This window comes from Euprymna scolopes, chromosome 8, assembly GCF_053919585.1.
Source record: "Euprymna scolopes isolate OS-2025 chromosome 8, ASM5391958v1, whole genome shotgun sequence".
Taxonomy (NCBI): domain Eukaryota; kingdom Metazoa; phylum Mollusca; class Cephalopoda; order Sepiida; family Sepiolidae; genus Euprymna; species Euprymna scolopes.
The window spans coordinates 127,697,493-127,718,641 of record NC_136489.1 but is presented as its reverse complement, the minus strand read 5'-3'; the positions used below and the strand labels follow the sequence as shown (position 1 = coordinate 127,718,641).

At 34.7% G+C, this 21,149-nt stretch overlaps 1 protein-coding gene and 2 pseudogenes across 1 annotated transcript in view; 2 read left to right on the top strand and 1 right to left on the bottom strand.

The window, feature by feature from the left end:
• The window catches only part of LOC145284065 (uncharacterized), a 154,756-nt gene that overhangs the window by 74,533 nt on the left and 59,074 nt on the right, over positions 1-21,149 (bottom strand). The window lies entirely within an intron of this gene.
• On the top strand, positions 7,392-7,569 carry LOC145284331 (U2 spliceosomal RNA; annotated as a pseudogene).
• LOC145284280 (U2 spliceosomal RNA) lies at positions 7,638-7,785 on the top strand (annotated as a pseudogene).

Sequence of the window (21,149 nt, the reverse complement as noted above, 5' to 3'; positions counted from 1 at the left end):
GAAATATGAGGTTAGAAAGACAACCACGTGCGTATCTGTATTTTTTCAAATAAACAAAAATTTATTTATTTAAAGTTTCAAATTTTCGGCTTATAAAGCCTTCATCAGGAATTTTCTTTTTAAACAATACAATATATATTTTTTTCTTTTCGAATTCCGTTTTCTCCGTGCTTCTAAAAAGTGGATCACTACTAAACTACCCATTCACGCTGAGACGGCGCTTCCCACTGGACTTACAATACACACTTTCTACTTCGACTAACAAACTCTGCCAAACGACATCATGGCACGTAAGAAAAAAAAAAAAGAAAAAAATATATTGTATTGTTTAAAAAGAAAATTCCTTTATAAGCCGAAAATTTGAAACTTTAAATAAATAAATTTTTGTTTATTTACAAAAATACAGATACGCACGTGGTTGTCTTTCTAACCTCATATTTTAAAATTAAGCTTAAGCGTTGTTAGAAATGAAATTGAAATTTATTCAATCTTGCCTAATCGGTGTTTATTAACAATAATTAATTAGCTAAAAGAATATAAGCACGTTTGTCCAAGCAAAACTTAGGGAAGGGAGTTGTGAGGTGAGCTTTTAATTTCATTTCAATTCTTTTATTGAAATATAGTACAGTGTAACCCGGATATAAGAGACTGCGTCCCTGGTTGCTACAGCTATCTTATATCAGGGTTACATTATATCCGGGGGTTCTTATATCCGGGTTATATTGTACAATTACGCAGGCTCTAATTTAGGACTGGAGAAAAATCTCTCTTATATCCGTTTTTTATCTTAGGGTCTCTTATATCAGGGTTACACTGTATATAGTCTTTTGCATAACTTTTGCCGACACTTTTGAATAAATGCTGCATCGTCACGACCATCACCACCACTTTTATTATACGTTGCATTTTATCACATCAGTCATTATAAATGCTATTTCTCTAGGATTTAAATGAAAATACGAGGGGCATGCAATAAGTAATGCCCCTGACACACTTTCCATAGTAGTAGAGCAACGAAACTTGCCACAGTTATTAGTCTTTCTCTATATAGTAACCACCCAGAGTTATGCATTTCTCCCATCGTTTGATGCAGCTCTGGAGACCGTTTTTGTAGAACACCTCAGGTTGGTCCTCCAACCACGACGTGACTTCAGAAATCAAGGCTGTATCATCTGGGAAACGCTTTCCTTTCAAAAACAACTTAATGGCTGGGAAAAGGTGAAAGTCAGAGGGTGCAAGGTCAGGAGAGTAGGGAGGATGGGATAGGATTTCATAACCCCACGCCCCTGCTTCTGATCTGGCGATATGCGAGTTGTGGACCGGAGCATTGTCCTGCAGGAGTAGGGTACATTTGCTGATCTTGCCCCGTCCCTTAATTTCCTCAAAAGTGAAGCATAATAGTGATAGTAATTGTGGTACCCTTTGCCAGGAAATCTGTCATTACTATTCCTGTTGCATTGTGGGTGGTATTTTTAGAAGTACCAAATATGCGTATATATTTGTATTGTTGTTCATGTTAGTATTAGAAAGTCTTAGTTTTTATATGGAGATAGTCTTAGGAGTGTTCATATGTTGGGTGTCTTAAGATGTTCCTGTTTGTGGTACATGTTAATACAAGAGAGCTGACAGCTTGTAATACACAATGAGAGGAGATTTGATATATAGATAGAAAGACCGAGAAATTGACATTTATACTTTTGACAGTTCTGTATGAACAGGAGTGTTTCTATAAATATCGATACATATATTTCTTACCTATTTTTGAGATGATGATTTTCACAAAGTTCTTATAATATAAATGGGCAATACCTTTTCTGTTGAATCACAACACGAAGTCGCAGATACACAAAGATGATGACGTCCTTTATTTCATCTTCGACCGGTCGGACATGATTTTATCTCAGGGATTAAAAGTTGTTACATGGTTATTTCTAAAATCCTCTCACTTCTATAGGGTGCCTTGATTTTAACGGAGAATCGGTCTGAACCTCTCTGCTTCTTTCCGACTCTTCTCCCAAACTGCATCTAAAACTCTCTCTATATTGAGAACTCGTCACGTCCTCGCATGATTAAACATGTGCTCATAAAGCACGTTGGTTGACATGCGTCACGTTGCCAAACTTGACATGACCCTGGGTTCAGTAACCTATTTTTCAAATAGTATGTTTACAATTTCAATTGACGATTAAATTCCTTATTTTAATTTCCATTTTTATAACAGGAGAAATTTCATCATTACATTCCTTTCCCAATAAACAGATATGTAAGCTAAACAATTGCAATTCCACATTTCTTATTTCAATAACATTCTGTATTTATTTTAAATTATGATTGGAATTTTCAATTCCAAATCTAGCTTCGCAAGTTCGAATCCTTGACTATCCTATTTCATATTTACATTTAACTAATTCCCTATTTTTTACTTACATGAAAAGGGAACAGCGCTTATCATGTAACACTCCGTCCTGGTCCCAGAAGACTGTGAGCATGACCTTGCCAGCGGAGGGCTGCATCCTTGCCTTCTTTGGAGGTGGTGAGTCCAAGTGCTTCCACTACATTGACTGGGCTTTGATCTCTGGATCATAGTGATGGACCCAGGTTTCATCCTGTGCAATCAGTCTTTTGAAAAACTTTGACTCATCTTCTTGGCACATCTCCAAATTCATCCTCGAGCACTCGACGCCTTCTCGCTTCTGGAATGGTGTGAGCAACCTGGGAAATCATCTGGCAGACACCTTATGCATATGCAAATGGTCATGAATGATAGTTTCCACAGACCCTGTACTAATCTTGACATCTTGGGCTATTTGGTGAATAGTAATGCGGCGATCTTCCAAAATGGCAGCCTCAACTTGACGGACAGATGCCTTATCAATGGCAGAAGGGGAGCATATCTGGGAGCTGTTTCCACAGACTTCCGGCCATGTTTTAATTCACGATGCCAGCGTTTTACAAGGTCATATGATGGGGCATTATCACCATAAGTTTCTTTCATTTCATCAAAAGTCTCCTGTGGTGTGCGTCCTTTTAAATACAAAAACCAAATCACTGCTCGACATTCAACAGGCTCCATTTCACACCTGACTCAGTTCAAACACCTGTCAAACAGAAACCACAATTAGTTCAGAGCTGTAATTTGCCACATACCCCGTAGAGATATAAATCAGTGCGCATAAATTTCAGCTAGATCAGACAACTGGAAGTGGGTCAGGGGCATTACTTATTACACGCCCCTCGTAGACTTTCTTGAGATTCCAGTACTCTTTGTACTCTCTGAGGCGAGGCATGAGTGGTGTTAACACAACGACGTTTTTCTTTTGAAGAGAGATATGCATTATTTTTTATATATTTACTCAGGTAACCACAACTTCCTTATGTTCGTTTTAATATGCGCTGTATGTATATCTACTTGATTTGTAGCCTCGGTGTCATCTTAATCGACATTTCGTGTGCTTGTAATGAATAATACATAACTTACCTGGGTGTAGCTGCCGGAGATGAGGATGTTCTTCCAACAGCCAAGAAGAACAATAGCCTTGTGGTTATTTATACTAATAGAGTAAGGTCATTGTTATAAAAACCTTCCTCCTTTGTGAAGAGTACTTCATTCTTTTTTTTTATGTTACTGTGGTTACAAGACCTGAGTAGAAGGTCGCGAAGAAGATTGCATTTTTTTCGCAACCTCACTTCAGGTTAGCTACTCTCAGTTATATGATTTTTTTCCAACATGATTTCTCAATTTTTAAATTGTAGATTGAACTTTTTCTTTGTCTATAGTTTTCTGTTTATTTTATATATTTAAATTACATTTGTTTTATTTAAAGTTCAGTTTTTCTAATTTTAAGGTCAGCTGTTCAAATTTAAAGTTCAGTCTTATAAAAAGTTGATACTCATTTTTTTTTTTCAAATAGAGTGGAAAGTGCAGTTGTCGAGGAAAATACTTTAGATATAAGCTAACCGAGTATTTCATCTAAAAGCTACGAGATGGGGTAGGCGAATTTATATTTTTTAAAAGGGAAAAAATAGTTTAAATTAACGTAAATTAATATCAGTTGGACCATACTTTGTCGTGGCTGAGCCGACCTTGCGTCTCATTTCTACAAATTTCATCCTGAACTCGTTCCTATTTATTTTCAAGTAATGGTTGAAATATGAAATAATCCCTCTTTTATAAACATATTTGTCTACAATCTATCGCAAATCTAATTTCTTGGAATCTTCTCTGATGTCATCCAGTTTGGTTTTAACACTTAACGAGTTTTCTTAATACGACAATTATTTTCATCAGTGTTGCAGTTTATGCGGTGGTTCCATTTTCTTGAAATCTTTTTTCAGTTTAAAAATAATTTTTTTTTTTTAGAAATGGCCCTACTATTCTTACAATTATCCATATTACGGTCGTTTTCATGTCCCACAGATACTCCATCCTTCTGTCAAGTTTCACGCATTTAATTCGTTTTTAGGCATGCTTTAATTTCACGTTGTGATCAGCTGAGATGGTGAAAATTTGTCAGGTTATATCTTTCTTACATTTCGGAAGATTTTTTAAATAATGTAGTTGATAAATTGCATTATTTTTATTGGTATCCCCATCTTCTTTATTATATTCATAACGTTTCAGCCGATGTACTCTCCTCTCATTTTTTTCAACTTGGGAATTTAGTGGTCGAACTGAATAATCTTATATAGACTGACATCATTCTGCTTACCATGACCGGGTAGATTTGCTAAATTTCGTACTTTTGTTTTATTTTTTTAAAAATGTTCTTCCTTTGAGGATTGTAACATTAGGTATGGGACAGCCAAACCAGCTGCCAACATAGCCCTGCTTTATATTGAAACCAACCGAGAGCTCCTTTTAGTATCCTCGTTGTTCCCTTAAGTGCAATTGTCTGGATCTCTTTTGCATTTGGTACACCAGGAATATTAGTTCAGTTTTTCTTCGTAATAATAACCAACGAGATCTTTGACCTTGCACTGTCACAAAATTACCACATTGACAGATGGAATGGCTTGAATAACTGTTTGAACTAAACTGTTAAATAACCCAGTGAACATCTCCCACACAGAACGGATCTCGTAAGGAAGAACTAGGTGGTCCTGAACGGGGCAACAATAAAGGTTGGAAAGAACGTCAGCAATCCCCACAGATGGGGACTGGCAACTGCCCTTATAGAAAACCCCGATTGGTTGATCCTCAGTGGCTGTAGTGATGGGTCAAATTGTACTGATCAATATTTGATGGACTGTAGCTTTGATGCCTAATGATGCATCCAGTATTGGCATGATAGGATATGGTGATGATTAGGGCTATGACAACAGCATATGTTTTTCATAGTTTTGACTCTCGAGTCCGACACAGTTAGACATAATTAATCAACTGAGAACCACATTACTCTACATAAAAACATATAAGATATCAATAAATATATACCTGAGAATTAAAACAAGGAAACGAATATGCTGTTGTCATAGCCCTAGTGATTATACGTATCGATGAAGCAAGCCACCGCTGACGGTTAACGAGGCTCTTATATAGAACAACTACGAACAAACTCAATACACATATGAGGAATACATAAAAATGGTTCTAATAATCAGTTTTATGGTAACCTAAACTGATATTAATTTGATTAGAAAGAGGTAAAATTTAATACCTAGTTGGTCACATCCACATTTTTAAATTGTAGATTAAAATGTTTCTTTGTCTATAGTTTTCTGTTTACTTTATATATTTAAATTACATTAATTCCATTTAAAGTTTAGCTTTTTAGTTGCATGCAAGCGACTCTATAAGTCACTCCGTCGGTCGGTCGGTCGGTTTGTCCGTAAAACTTTTGTGCTTGGCTTTTTGATTAAGATCAAAGGTCTGTTCTTAATAGATGCTGTTCTTAGCTTTTTAAGCTTTTCTCAAAGATCAAAGTGTAGTATCTGTTCCGGCAAATGCTGCACATAAGATAATTTGTACCAGTCAATGGAGGGGAAACCCTCTATACTGGGACAATTATTATTTTTGGTAACCAGAGTGCCCCCTTTTTGCCTACTTTTAGGGGAGCTGGTTTTTACCTCACATTAAAAACGGCCTTGTGCCTAATTTGCTCAGTGGGGGAGCAAATAAATACCATCTGTTCCGGCAAATGCTGCACTTAAGATAATTTGTACCAGTCAATGAAGGGGAAACCCTCTATACTGGGACAATTATTTTTGGTAACCAGAGTGACCCCTTTTAGGGGAGCTGGTTTTTACCTCACATTAAAAACGGCCTTGTGCCTAATTTGCTCAGTGGGGGAGCAAATAAATACCATCTGTTCCGACAGATACTGCAAGCTATGACTAGCTATGACTAGCTATGACTAGCAAAGACCAGATGTGGGGGCAACCCCACATGCCTGACCTTTAACCAGCTCCCATTTCCCACCTCTCGGGAGCTGGTCCCCTTTTCCCCTTCCCCCTCCCTTCACTCCTCACATTAAAAATCGGCCTTGTGCCTAATTTGCTCGGTGGGGGAGCAAATAAATACCATCTGTTCCGGCAGATACTGCAAGCAAAGACCATATGTGGGGGCAGCCCCACATATAAGACGTTGGTCAATGTAGGGGCAATCCTTCATACCAATTCTCACTATCCAGCTCCCCTACTCCTCGGGGAGTTGGTCCCCATTTCCCCTTCACTCCTCACATTAAAAATCGGCCGTGTGCCTAATTTGCTCGATGGGGGAGCAAATAAATACCAACCCCACATATAAGACATTGGTCAATGTAGGGGCAACCCTTCATACCAATTGTCACTATCCAGCTCCCCTACTCCCCGGGGAGTTGGTCCCCATTTTCCCTTCAACCTCACATTAAAAATCAGCCTTGTGCCTAATTTGCTTGGTCGGGGAGCAAATAAATACCAACCCCACATATAAGACATTGGTCAATGTAGGGGCAACCCTTCATACCAATTGTAACTATCCAGCTCCCCTACTCCCCGGGGAGTTGGTCCCCATTTTCCCTTCAACCTCACATTAAAAATCGGCCTTGTGCCTAATTTGCTTGGTCGGGGAGCAAATAAATACCAACCCCACATATAAGACATTGGTCAATGTAGGGGCAACCCTTCATACCAATTGTAACTATCCAGCTCCCCTACTCCCCGGGGAGTTGGTCCCCATTTTCCCTTCAACCTCACATAAAAAATCGGCCTTGTGCCTAATTTGCTTGGTCGGGGAGCAAATAAATACCAACCCCACATATAAGACCTTGGTCAATGTAGGGGAAACGCTTCATACAAATTGTCACTATCCAACTCCCCTACTCCCCGGGGAGTTGGTCCCCATTTCCCCTTCACTCCTCACATAAAAAATCGGCCTTGTGACTAATTTGCTCGGTGGGGGCGCAAATAAATACAGCTCCTCTTGGCCTTTTGGCCAAGATCAAAGTGTAGTATCTGTTCCGGCAGATACTGCGAGCAAAGACCATATGTGGGGGCAGTTCCACATATAAGACTTTGGTCAATGTAGGGTCAACCCTTCATACCAATTCTCAATAGTCAGCTCCCCTACTCCCCGGGGAGTTGGTACCCATTTCCTCTTCACTCCTCACATTAAAAATCGGCCTTGTGCCTAATTTGCTCGGTGGGGGAGCAAATAAATACTCTTTTCTTGGCCTTTTGGCCAAGATCAAAGTGTAATATCTGTTATTACTACATGCTCTACTTATGTTTGTAACTTTATGATAGAAAGTGGGGGATCACTGTTCTGTATTAACTTAATGTAAAATGATTACCCACTTTAAAACCAATCAGTCTCAAAGCCATTCAAGTCATTCTGCAGATCATTCAAGTTGTTTTCGAAGGATTCCATTTATCTTTTAAGCATTCAAGTCATTCTTAAGGTCATTCTATTCATCCTTAAGTTCATTAAAGTCATTCTAATTCATATACTTTTTGTTTATTTAAGTAATTTCAGCCCATTTTTCGGTCATTTTAGTTTGTCTTTAAGAATTTCATGTCAATCCTACATTCACGCATTCATTCATTACACGAGAGCACGCGACTAACGGCTATCGGTCTTGTTACATTTAAAATTCAGTTTTTCTAATTTAAAGGTAAGCTGTTCAAATTCAAAGTTCTAATTTAAAGGTAAGCTGTTCAAATTCAAAGTTCTAATTTAAAGGTAAGCTGTTCAAATTAAAAGTTATAGAGGAAAATAATTTAGATATAAGCTAACCGAGTATTTCATCTAAAAGCTACGAGATGGGGTAGGCGAATTTAACGGAAATTAATATCAATTGGACTACACTTCGCTGTGGCTGAGCCGACCTTGCGTCTCATTCACAAATTTCATCCCGAACTCGTACCTATTTATTTTCAAGTAATGGTTGAAATATGAAATAATCCCCCTTTTATAAACACTTTTGGCTACAATCTATCGCAAATCTAATTTCTTTGAATCTTCTTTGATACTTCTGTTAGTAATCGAATTATTATTTTATGCGATCGTTACATTTAGCCTTTTTTATTGCAGAAAAACTATTCAATCAATATTATGTTCTAATTTTGACACACAATTATTCTGAACGCACTGATATTTATAGGATTTTAAAGAAGTTGTTCATCATTTACTAAATTGATTATATATTTTTTTTTGTACAAGGTAAATTTGTTTTTACTTTTCGTAATCTTTTTTTCCTCTTCCGTTGAGCATTGATTGAAAATGTAATTATGATAGCAAGGAACTGCTATTAGATGTTTGGCGACGACCACTCACTCGTTTCCCCGAATTAAATGCTTACAAAATCATAGAATAAATATAAAATAAAACATAAAATGGTATGCTGGTTGGCTTGAATCATTGCCGATAAATGTCTATAGGTAGTTTATATATAATACTGTTTGCAATGCGATATGAGCCAGACTAATCGAGATGAAGATGAATTAATAAGGGAGACAATATACGTAGGATTATCCTTGATAATCAATTGTTTATTTAATTTGTAATTTTTCATATATTTTTCACGATTTGTTATGTACAGTCTTAAATGCTGGGAAATATACTTTGATAAGTTCCCTTTTCAACGAATAAACTATATAAATAATTAATATACACGCACGGTTATCTGAAAACTTTTTAGGCTTGGTTTGAAAATTTTATAAAATATGCGCATGTGTTTGTCTACTCATTCCAAGAGTCATTTAGTTGGTACTTGCGCAGATTTTGAACTGGACGTATCTAAACGTCCATTTGGCTTTGCCAGGAATATGATATCAACCGCCGGATTATACCGAGCGTCGCCAATGATCAAGTCTTGACAACGGTACGAAACAGAAATAGTAAAATAAATGGAAAATCGTAGAAAAAAAAGAAAACAAAACAAAACAGGGATCTACCGTAATTTTGTTTTATTATTCAATCAATGAGAAGAAGTATCTTATATCCGGGTTACACTGTAGTACCCCTCTCATTGTATGGTAAATATATTTTTTTTATACGAAGAGAGTGGTACTGCAGTGTAATTCGGATATAAGAGACTTCTTCTCTGGTTTCTAGAGTTCTCTTATATTCGGGTTAAACTTATATCCGGTGTTCTTATATCCGGGCTACACTGTACATTAACACGGGCTCTAATTTGGGACGAGAAAAAAATCTCTCTTTTATCCGTTTTTCGTTGGCTGATCGGCGTCTTACGTCAGAATACAGGCAAACTCCAACGGTTTTCGTCATATTCAAGGCAAAGTCGAGCGGACGCTTCGAAACGTCCGGCTCAAAATCTGCCCAAATATACCAGATAGTCAAAAAGTAATGCATTCGTGTGTCTACTTATTTTAAGCTTAATTTATTCAGATAGTGTGATTAGAAAGTCTTGTTTTGATATGTAAGAATGCGTTTGTCTATTTTAAGATCCATTTAAATAGATAGTATACAGAGTGAACTACGAAAATGACGGTGATTACTTTCTCGCTGTATGGCAGTGTCACTCAAGTGACTAGACTGAGTTACATGTTCTTTGACTTCATGGCTTGTTCTTCTGTTGTTTTATTTTGTTTAAATATTCTTAAAGTTAATAAGCAGAATAGATAATGTGTGTTTTTGTATCGTTGCTTCGCCGTTATTACTTTTTGTAGGCAGTGCAAGATTTTCTACCTCGCTGTATACAAAGAAACACTTCTTTCAGTCTCTCAACTTTTCACGCATTTTCCGTTCAAGCACAAACCTAAAATGACAAACCAATTATAAATCTTTGTGATCTCGACCATTATGTTAAGGAATAGAGAGAGGGAGAGAGAGAGAGAGAGAAAGAGAGAGAGAGAGAGCGAGAGAGAGAGGGGAAGAGGTGAATTATAGTGTAGACACGTTGGCCAGAAGTAAAAGATCAGCTGATTTGATTGCGTGTGAGTCATGTGATCAGGTTAGCTGAATCGTGGAGATTTGATTTGGACTCAGAAGACAACGGACGACTTCCCGTTGTCTCCTCCTCTCCACGGGGGAGGGGGACGAACGCTGACGTGTGCAGAAGAAGAACCCACATAGGCCGATTTCACTCCCACCTTCTGCAGGACATCTGGAGAAAGTGAAATAAAAACTATAGAACTAATTCTTTGTCTTGGAGTGATTGAATCTTCATCCAAAAACAGGTATCAAGTCTCCCTCCAGGATGAGAAATTTCCAGATGGTCCAACATCGAAGAAGCAGAGGTAGGTTCTGAAAATACATGTCACTCACACGCGATTCCCTTTATGATAATCAAACACACAACCCTTTATATTAGAGACAATATAACCATTATTCATCACAGTAGATCGTTTTGTTCTATTTGAAAAGCATTAAACCACGACCTTACGTAAAATAAATAGCAAGGAAAATATACTAGAGAAATCTAGCTTCTGCAGAAATAAGCATTTTCTTAGGGCCTATCAGATTGTTGTTACTAACTGTCTAGTCGTATTTTTGGCATTATTTTTATGTTTCATGTCACCTCAGTTTTCACAAAGACAACAGGTCAGATGGACGTAAGAAAACTCAATTGAGGCATGTAGCCTCAAAACCCCTTTGTCTCATTGAGACGTATTAATGCCTTAATGTGGGGAAGACTGTTATTATCATTTGCAAACACCAATGCCCTTTCGATGGACGAAATATCGTATTCTTTTCACACTGTTGTGCTCTACGATTGATTGACTTTCTTCATTACTTGTATAATTCAAGGTCTACATTTTGATCTGTCCTTTGTCCATCATTCAGACGGTTATTTACAGTGAACTCCATGATGACTACCGGACTCGCAGCGTTCATCCTTGAAAGGCATCACTTAACTCATCGACTTGTTGCAACTATTCTTCGAAAAACGTCGAGTCTTGAATCCTGCAAACGCGAAGATAAACCATGAACTACTACCCTTATGGGTGTTATCAGCTCTGTTTCGGCAGAAAGCTAAAAATGGCACATCTTTTGCAATTTTGATCTTTTTATTTGATTAAAACTTACGTTGGAGTTTAAAGGTGAGCCTGTTGTGATTTTTGTTTGATTTCTTTTATTCTGTGAAGGGAAAAACCAAGGTGCGATAATATCTCACAGTCCTTAATCTTATTAAAAAAATGGTGCTATTTTAGCTTATTATCGAGGTGACATGCATCTACTTTTGTATGATTATCTGCAGTTTGTTATACGATATTGCAATCATTTTGTTGTGCCATAGACACTTCATATTGTAATCAACACGGTACAAGAGTAAGAAAAACATTTCTCCTAGTTGGTTTTAAAAGACTGTTCCGTGACTGAAACCTGTACGTTCAAAACAGTCGCCATGCGATACTTCAGTCAATTATTCAGCGAGAAGTTACTGAACTAACTGGATTAATCATTAAAAAACCCTAAAAGGATGTATATGCCGTAAAACAATATACCCAAACCAAGCCTCACTCAAATAAATATCATAACACTTAAAAAAAAAAAACAGCAGTATAAGTTAGTGAATTGGAAATGAATATTTCTTCCAACCATACAGTAGTTTATCGCCCTTTTCTAAAAAAATGGGAAAAGATTTCGAAGTTTGAAAAATGTATGCTGCATGAATTGTCGGAAGGCAAGCTGAAATCGCAAGTTGTGATCCCCAGAAAATAATCTTTCAGACCGATTGATTAACATCATCTTGTGCGCCTCATCGCTGTGTGCCTGTAAATGGAAGAGTACTTGTATACGAAATTGGCATTCGAGGTACTCAGCTAGAAAAACTTATAAGTGTAAATCCAAATACAAACACATATTTTATTTATAGAGATTATTTATAGATGGATTCGTCAACTTCTTATTTTGATTATTTGTAAAGATTTTCATAATTTTGGTTTTGTTTTCTTCTTTATCGATGTATTTCTCATATATATATATATATATATATATATATATATATATATATATATATATATGTATATATATGTATATATATATATATGTATATATGAACTCTTTTTCTGGGTCAACGGCCAACTAGCACCGTGTATATTTGTGTATATGTGTATTGGGGTAGAGAGGGCTCCCGTAAGCCGTGGTGAAGGCAACCTTTCTAGGAGAAGCAAATCTCTAATTTAAAATGGTCTTCCGCTTTATGGTTTTTAAATCAGAGATTTGCTTCTCCTAGAAAGGTTGCCTTCACCACGGCTTACGGGAGCCTTCTCCACCTCAATACACATATACACACACACAAATATACACGGTGCTAGCTGGCCGTTGACCCAGAAAAAGAGTTCATTCGCCCTTTGGAAGGTCTTGTTTTTTATCCTTCAGGGAGACTAGCCGCCCTCCTCACCAAACAAGTCTGGTGGGGGAACCAGTTTAGTCGCCGATGACCCGACCATGAGGGAGGTAGTACTGGGTTACATGGTACCAGTAGCACATGACATGACCTGACACATACATACATACATACATACATACATACATACATACATATATACATAGCAGAAGAGATATCTCTTTAAATAATGTTCAAGAGACCCATAAAAAAGTTTGACCGGTCGCTTATTGAGGGCAGGTTGTGTACTGGGTATAGAGACAGGACAGGGAAAGAAAGGTGAACAAGAAGGGACATAGAGATAAGAATAAAAATAAAAATAAAAAGGAAAGGACAAAACGCAAATGGAATAATGCGTTTTTTCAAAAATTTATACTAGTTTCATCTTAATTTCCTTTGTCCGTTTAAATCGAATTAATTCATTCAACTCAAATTATATATATTATTCCATAAGGTGCTATTCTTGTAAATTTTATACGCGTTGATAGTGTCACATAAAAGGGAGAATTGAAATAAAGGTTTAGAACATACTAATGTTTATGAATTGTAAAACCAAGGCTAAGAGTATTAATAGAACGTTTTATTTTTATTTTATAATCCTAACGGTAATACTTCACTGTTAAATAAAAAAAAATAATAATGCCTTACTGAAAAGTGTCTAAAGATCGGTAATATCAATAACATTATACTATTTAATAATATTAAACTGGGAAAAGGCTTTCTACACATGTATTCATATACCCACATACATACATATATACATATGTATACATATACATGTATATATATATATGCACGTATACAGACATATATACCCGCACACATACATATACGCACAAGCACACACACAAATATACAATATATCCATACATACACACCCAGATATACCTACATACATATATACAGATGTATAGATTTAGGCATAAAGGAAGTATACCAATAGTCATGCTATTAATAATAATAATAATAATAATAATAATAATAATAATAATAATCAGTGTAGGTAACATAACTACAATTATCATAAAAAAGAAAACCGAATTAGCCCCTACACTGCTACTTAACATTAAGAAGATGAGAAGAGTAGGGTTGTGTAACTAAGGCTATAGAATTGAATTACTTTAGTACCAACAGGGATGACGCATCATTAAGTATTGTTCTTTCTTATTTATCTGTGCGGATCTGGAAATTACCTTGCAATGAGGAATGTTTACTCCAATCTATGGTTAGTAGATAGGGACGAATTATACGCTCTTTAATTGGGAAGCTACATATTTTTGGAAATACTATTCTAACAAGATCCCAGAGTGCAAATTACGTGTAAGAAATTAAAGTGTAGTATGTTGCTACATGACTTCTGATTGATTATTTTGACTTTGACTTTCCATGTCTCACTGACTTTAGCAAATAGGGTACATACCTCTATAAATATTTGCTAATATTTTCTCTCCTCTGATGTTTGAAAATGTCAAACAATAAATTCTTAATTCGAATATATGTGTCTATATGTTGTTTGTTCAGAATTTAAATATAACCACTAAACTTATATATTGCTCTATACTTAAATATTGAGCTTCTCCTTTTTTGCTAGGATCGCCCTGAATATATTACTTCAAGTAATATCTATCAGGATCTTTCATCTGATTTCTAATCAGTGTCTTATCTCGATTATATATATAGATGTTATTTGTTTTTGTTTTTGCGATACGTTTTGAATGAATTTAATTAATTACGAAAGTGCATTTGTACCTAAATGCGAGTTGGGAATAATTTTCTCTTTAATCGACTTAGTACCCCCACATGGGGTGCGGCATACATATTGTTTTTTTAAATATAATTATCCACTGAATCGTGTTTCGTCGTGTATATATATATATATATATATATATATATATATATATATATATATATATATATATATATATATATAATAGGACAACAAGAGAATGAAATGAAGACACAAAACTATATATAGGTAGATATAGAATGGATCATTTATTGAATAATGGAATACAGGCAAAATTTGGGGGAAAGAAGGGACTCTTTATGCCAGGGCATTTCGAAGCCTATATATATATATATATATATATATATATATATATATATATATATATATATATATGTATGTTTACTCTTCAGAATAAAGTTATCCAACAAATCAACTGGTATGGAAACCTGTGATTATAGGTTTTACAAAATATTATTGGCAGTAATATTCCATAAGAACAATCCCATCTAAATAAAAATTGCTCAATATACAACATATCAGTATTGTGCCGTGGATTACTCAAAATACAGATTAGATCCCATTACTTCACGGCTACCAAAGACCTTCACTTCCTATTTACCATGCAATTTGGATGTGAAATTCTATATCCTTTTCATTAACTTCCCTTACTCTATGATATTTAAATGCTTAAAAAACTTTTAATTGTGATTTTCCATGTATTACTAGTTTAGCAAATAAGGTGTAAAGCATTATAATTATTTGATGATATTTTCTCATCTGAAAAGATAGTAGCCATCGAAATCCTAAAGGATGAGGAGATATACTATTTCAAATGTATTCTTTGTCTTACATATTATAATAACAATCTTTTGATTTGAAATTTAACAATTTCACGTCATAATTTTTTAAAATTTATTGAATTACTAAAATTTGACACACACACACACACACACACACACACACACACACACACACACACACACACACACACACACACACACATATATATATATATATATATATATATATATATATATATATATATATACAGTGTATCATAAAAGTGAATACACCCCTCACATTTCCTCAAATATTTAAGTCTATCTCTTCATGGGAAAACACTGAAAAAATAATTTTTTAACCTAATGAAAAGTAGTCTGTCTGCAGCATATATAACAGAGTTAATTTATTTTTCCCTTAAAATAATTCCAAATATAGTCATTAAAATATAAATCCCAAGCAACAAAAGTGAGTACACCCCTTACCAAAAGTTGTCAATATTAACATGCATCATGTCAACTCTCAATATTTTGTGTAGCCATCATCATTATCCCAAAAAAAAAAAAAAGGCTCTTCAGGGCATGGAGTTTACCAGATCTTCACATGATACACTGGAATGCTCTTCCACATTTCGATTACGACGTCGCGAAGCTGGCGGATATTTGATACTTTGCGCACCTCCACCTTCTGCTTGCGGATGCCCTAAAGATGTTCCATTGTGTTCAAGTTTGGAGACATGCTTGGCCAGTCCATCACCTTTACTCCCAGCCTCTTCAGTAAAGCAGTTGTTGTCTTGGATGTTTTGGGTCATTGTCATGCTGGAACACTGCTCTGCGACCCAGTGTCTGGAGGGAGTGGATCATGAAATGTAACCCTCCAATACCTGCAGCACTTGTGCGTCCCCGGACCATGACATTCCCACTAGCATGCTACACTGTAGGCATTATACACTTATCTTTGTACTTCTCACCTGGACGCCGCCACCACACATGCTTAAGGCCATCAGAACCAAACAAATTAAATTTCGTCTCATCCAACCATAGGACATGGTTCCAATTATCTATGGGCTTTGTTGACATGTCTTCAGCAAACATTTTGCGGGCTTTCGTGTGTATTGCCTTCAGAAAAGGCAATACACAAGTCATGCACACCAACAGTAGTTGAAAGATCAATAAATATTTATAAATTAATCATTACTTCCAGCAGTTGAATATTTAATATATATTAAATAATAATGGCAAGCAATCTATGAAAGATTAATGCAAGCAACAGTAAACGTAGTCACTAGGTTTGTCTTCTCTGCGCCCAGACTTTTAACTCGTAACTATCTTCCACCGTTGCGAGAGCCTGGGCGAAGAAACTCGTGCGTTGCCCAAGCGGCACGAGTGGAACTTGACCAGAGCCGGTAGAATCCAAGGAAAGACAAAGACAATACGTTGGTACCGACTCTGGCTGCAGGAGATGGCCATTGGCTCATAAGATGCTCATTCGACCTTTGATAGGTCTTGTTTTTGGTCCTGCTGGGTGTCCCCACACCCTCCTCACCCAAGTTACCCCGGGCGGGAGAGCCGGTTTAGTCGCGGCAGCTATATTAAATAAAATTCAATAAAAAGATAATTAAATAACTCATTTTTGGCATCGGAAGATAGGCACATTTATTTATGTTTATTAACTACTGTTAAATTTCGGAAAATTGCAGGTATCTAAAATTTTCACGGAAGACTTTCCTCCTTCTTTTCCACCATTTACATAAAACTAAATTAAACTAGATAGAGCCCACGTTGCCGAGCATTACGTCCAGGAGATGTGTTTCAAATCCACAATTATTGGTTGATTAGTTTAGGAGTAAACCCTATACATAGAAATATAAAAATAAACATATACACATGCCTTACTTTATATAGCGTTTCATCCAACTCTAACTCTATTCTTTAGAAGTTTTTGATCTCCAACATCTATTCCTTCAATAACTAAAAGAAATTACAACCGCAAATGCGAACAGTATCAGAAAGCAGAGGCGTTTTTACACCCGTCCTTCAGACACGCTCCCGGAAATCAAAGAGAGTTTGACATACTCGCCAGATTTTGGGCATTTATTAAGCCTTTACTTCGAATGCAAATCGATATTTGATTCTGTTAACAAATCGATTGAAAAAGTGGGAGACATTGCAAGGAAAAGGCATTGATTTTTTTTCTCATTTCGCACTGGGACAGAGCAGAGATTATCAATCGATACTTTTGCGACGCTCACCCAAATACTAAAAGATCGAACTTAATCCGATATAACGGTTCATGGTTTTCTAGAAGAACATGGCACCGACAAATCTTTGAAAATGAACATCCTTTGAATAGATTTTTCCGTAAAAATAATAGAAAATCCTCACTCACTTTCTCTCACTTTTTAACACCCCCCTCTTCCCCTCTATTTCTGGATAGCAATATATATATATATATATATATATATATATATATATATATATATATATATATATATATATATATACTATTTCATATGAATACATATTTATTATAAATGAGCATATTGCACACACACACACACACACACACACACACACACACATACACACATATATGTAAACGGGAAATCAAATATTAAAATTAAAAAAATTGCGGCGAATTTTTATTCGACAGGGAAGTTAAAATTTCTGTATTCCTTATCAAAAAATTAGGTCTTCGTAAGCTTTTTTAATTCATTAGATTTAATTCCAAATTTTCATTTATAATATTATATATCGTATATTTAGCTTCTTTATCTAATTGATACTAATATTTATATAAGCTTTAATTTTATAACATTATAGAAGCTAAAATCAGAAAGTAATTCAAATTTTAGTGAATTTTCATTATATATATATATATATATATATATATATTGAGATTTTTGTCTAGTAAGGATTGTCATATAAATATTAATATATATTTTTACTTGCTTTCAGTTTACAAAATTATTCAATTTGTAAACTTGAAGAATTTGTTTTTATCTTTAAATTTATATATATATATATATATATATATATATATATAGTAATTTTGAATATTCAGTGTAGCTTAATTTTGAATATTCAGTGTAGCTTAATCGCCATATATATTTTATAAATTACTAACTAGCTCTACCTACGTATTGAGCACTTTTGAAGTAAATACTTAAAGTTTACGCATAAATCTATACTTTCGTATATTTATTTTATGTGAGTAAATGAAGTAGTTATATATATATATATATATATATTGATAGATATACATATACGTATATATATACATATACATATACATATATATATATATATATATACAAATACATATATATATATGTATATATATGTATATGTATATATATATAAATTTAAAAATAAAAATATATAATTAAAATATATATATATATTTTTTTTTAATTATATATATTTTTATTTATATATATATATATATATATATATATACATCTATGAGGCTTGCTGTAAGTATAGTTTTTTTTAATTGGTTATAGAGGTGAGTGCATGAGGGTTAGGTCGAATTATTTTTTGTTTAATTTTAATTTCAATTTTCTCTTTGCATAGTTTATTTGTTTAGATTCTAGTTAATTATATACTAACAGTATTTAATAATTATCGTTTTTTCTACATACTTTCTTAATACTTTATAACTTAATCATTTATTTTAATTCTTTATTTCTTCTTTGTTTGGCCGGTTTTTTTATCTGCAATTTCCGTTTAGTGTTTAAATATTCCTATCTATCAAATATATATATGTACCTACACATTCATATCCTGTATGAATATTTACTTATATTTTACTATATATGCCTTTACTTACATACTTACTTGCTTTATCCGGAATTTGCTGATACCGGCCATCCTCTCCCCTGCATCTTCTGCTCTCATAGACTCTCCCCAGTATTTAAAGTTGAATACTTTTAAATTACCATGCAGAAACATAAGAGTTTCTCCATTCTCAGGACACGGTGAAGGTGGTGGGCTTAAATATTTTGAAATAAGTTTACTAAGCAATGGTAAGGTCTCCTATGTCTTCTTCCACCACTGAAATGGATCATCACCTCTTGCGAGTAATGATAAAGCAACATAATGGTAACGTTCTTTTGTGCATTTAAGCATAAGGGCGTTACTCCTTTAGAGTTTAGATTGTGATTCTTGTATTTCTTTTGTAGTCGCAGTCTCCAGGTTGAACTTAACTTTTATCTGCTCAAATTTTCACAACTAACGATTACTACGATATTGTCCCGCTGACTACCGTACACTCATTAACCCTTATCATCGAGCGGCCTTCCGGCCTTGATAACTGGTAACTCCTTAAAAAAAATATCCTTAATAGTGTTTTCTATGCCATTCTTTTAAAATTTCAATTTGAATCTTGGATCTAAGAAAGTAGGCATACACAAGTTTTATCATTTGGATTAAATGACAATCTTGTTTCCATCGATTCATTGAATTGTTCAAAAGTGATAAGGATTCCACTAAAGTTAGAAATATCAGAATTAGACTTCGTGAAGATATTGTACCACATCTCAAGAAAACATCGCTATTTATAGCACTCCAACAAGATTCTGGTGTTTTTGTAGAATACACCCACCACTATTATCAAATATGTTTTTTCCTAAAAATAGCCCCAACAATGTCCAGTGCGCGCACACACCGTTGCTCTACTTCGTGATTCTTGTTTAAACATTCGTTATATGCTGCATAAAATATAGAATAAATGCGAATGTGAAACGCATCGCGAAACGGTGAACTGTGTATAAGTTTACGTGAAAGCTGATTATAAGAAGTAAAAACGATCTTTTGGTGTAAATACTTAATGATATCAATGAATTCTATTCTCTTGAATAAGCTATAAAACTATTTTCTTTATTACAATCTGTATGCCGTCCGTTTTGGAGATAGCTTATATTGTAGAAACACTCCTACAAAGAATACAATAAAAATAAGGTCAACCGTCGAAATATCTATATTATTTATCTCCAAAAGATTTTAATTCAAAATAAGAGTTCCATTTTTTTTTAATCTCATGTAAAGTAACATTTACAGTAGAACCCCGAGACACGGTAGTACTAGTATACATTTTTTTCAGGTTACTATGTGGAATATGATGTTTTTCCGGTCCCTGGTTATGGTATTTGCCCCGCTTTATGGTGTTATTTACAATGTTATTTGATTATATACATGTGTATTTTATACTGTAGTGTATTTTGTAACTAATTTTTAATGCCGTATCATGGGGTTTTACTGTATTGCGAAAATATTAACAAAAAATAAATAAATAAAATACAACTCCAATAGCAGATGACGTTAAAAATGTTTACCTGGAAGTCGTCGTTATTTATGTTGTAAATCTTAGCAAAATTAGAGTCAGGTGTATAAAAGTAGTGTTAAGAATATTACATTTGCGTGAGAGGATACATTTGCATAAGTTAGAATATTGGAAAATCCCATTATATAAGTTGACAGACTAGAGTTATGATAAAGCTACAGAATATTACGTCATGATTAGAAGTACGTGACAGAGACGTGAGATAAATTCTGTTTTTTTTTGTGTTTGCATCGCCGATATAAGCTGACATCTTTATTCAAGGTTTATCACTCCCTAATAAGCTGGAGTCAGGAAGCTGCAATCTAAATGTACATTTCTGAAAATTGATGCAAAAAAAAAAAACAAAAAAAAAACTTAAACCCCAGAAACAAATGTTTTTTGTTGTTTTAAAATTTATCCTATTACTACAGATGTAAAATTTACTACAGATGTAAAATTTATCCTATTTACTACAAATGTAAAGTAAAAAGAAGCTGAAAGACGAAATATCCTCAGAGCTATTTGTGACGTGTAGATCGAATAGGTCT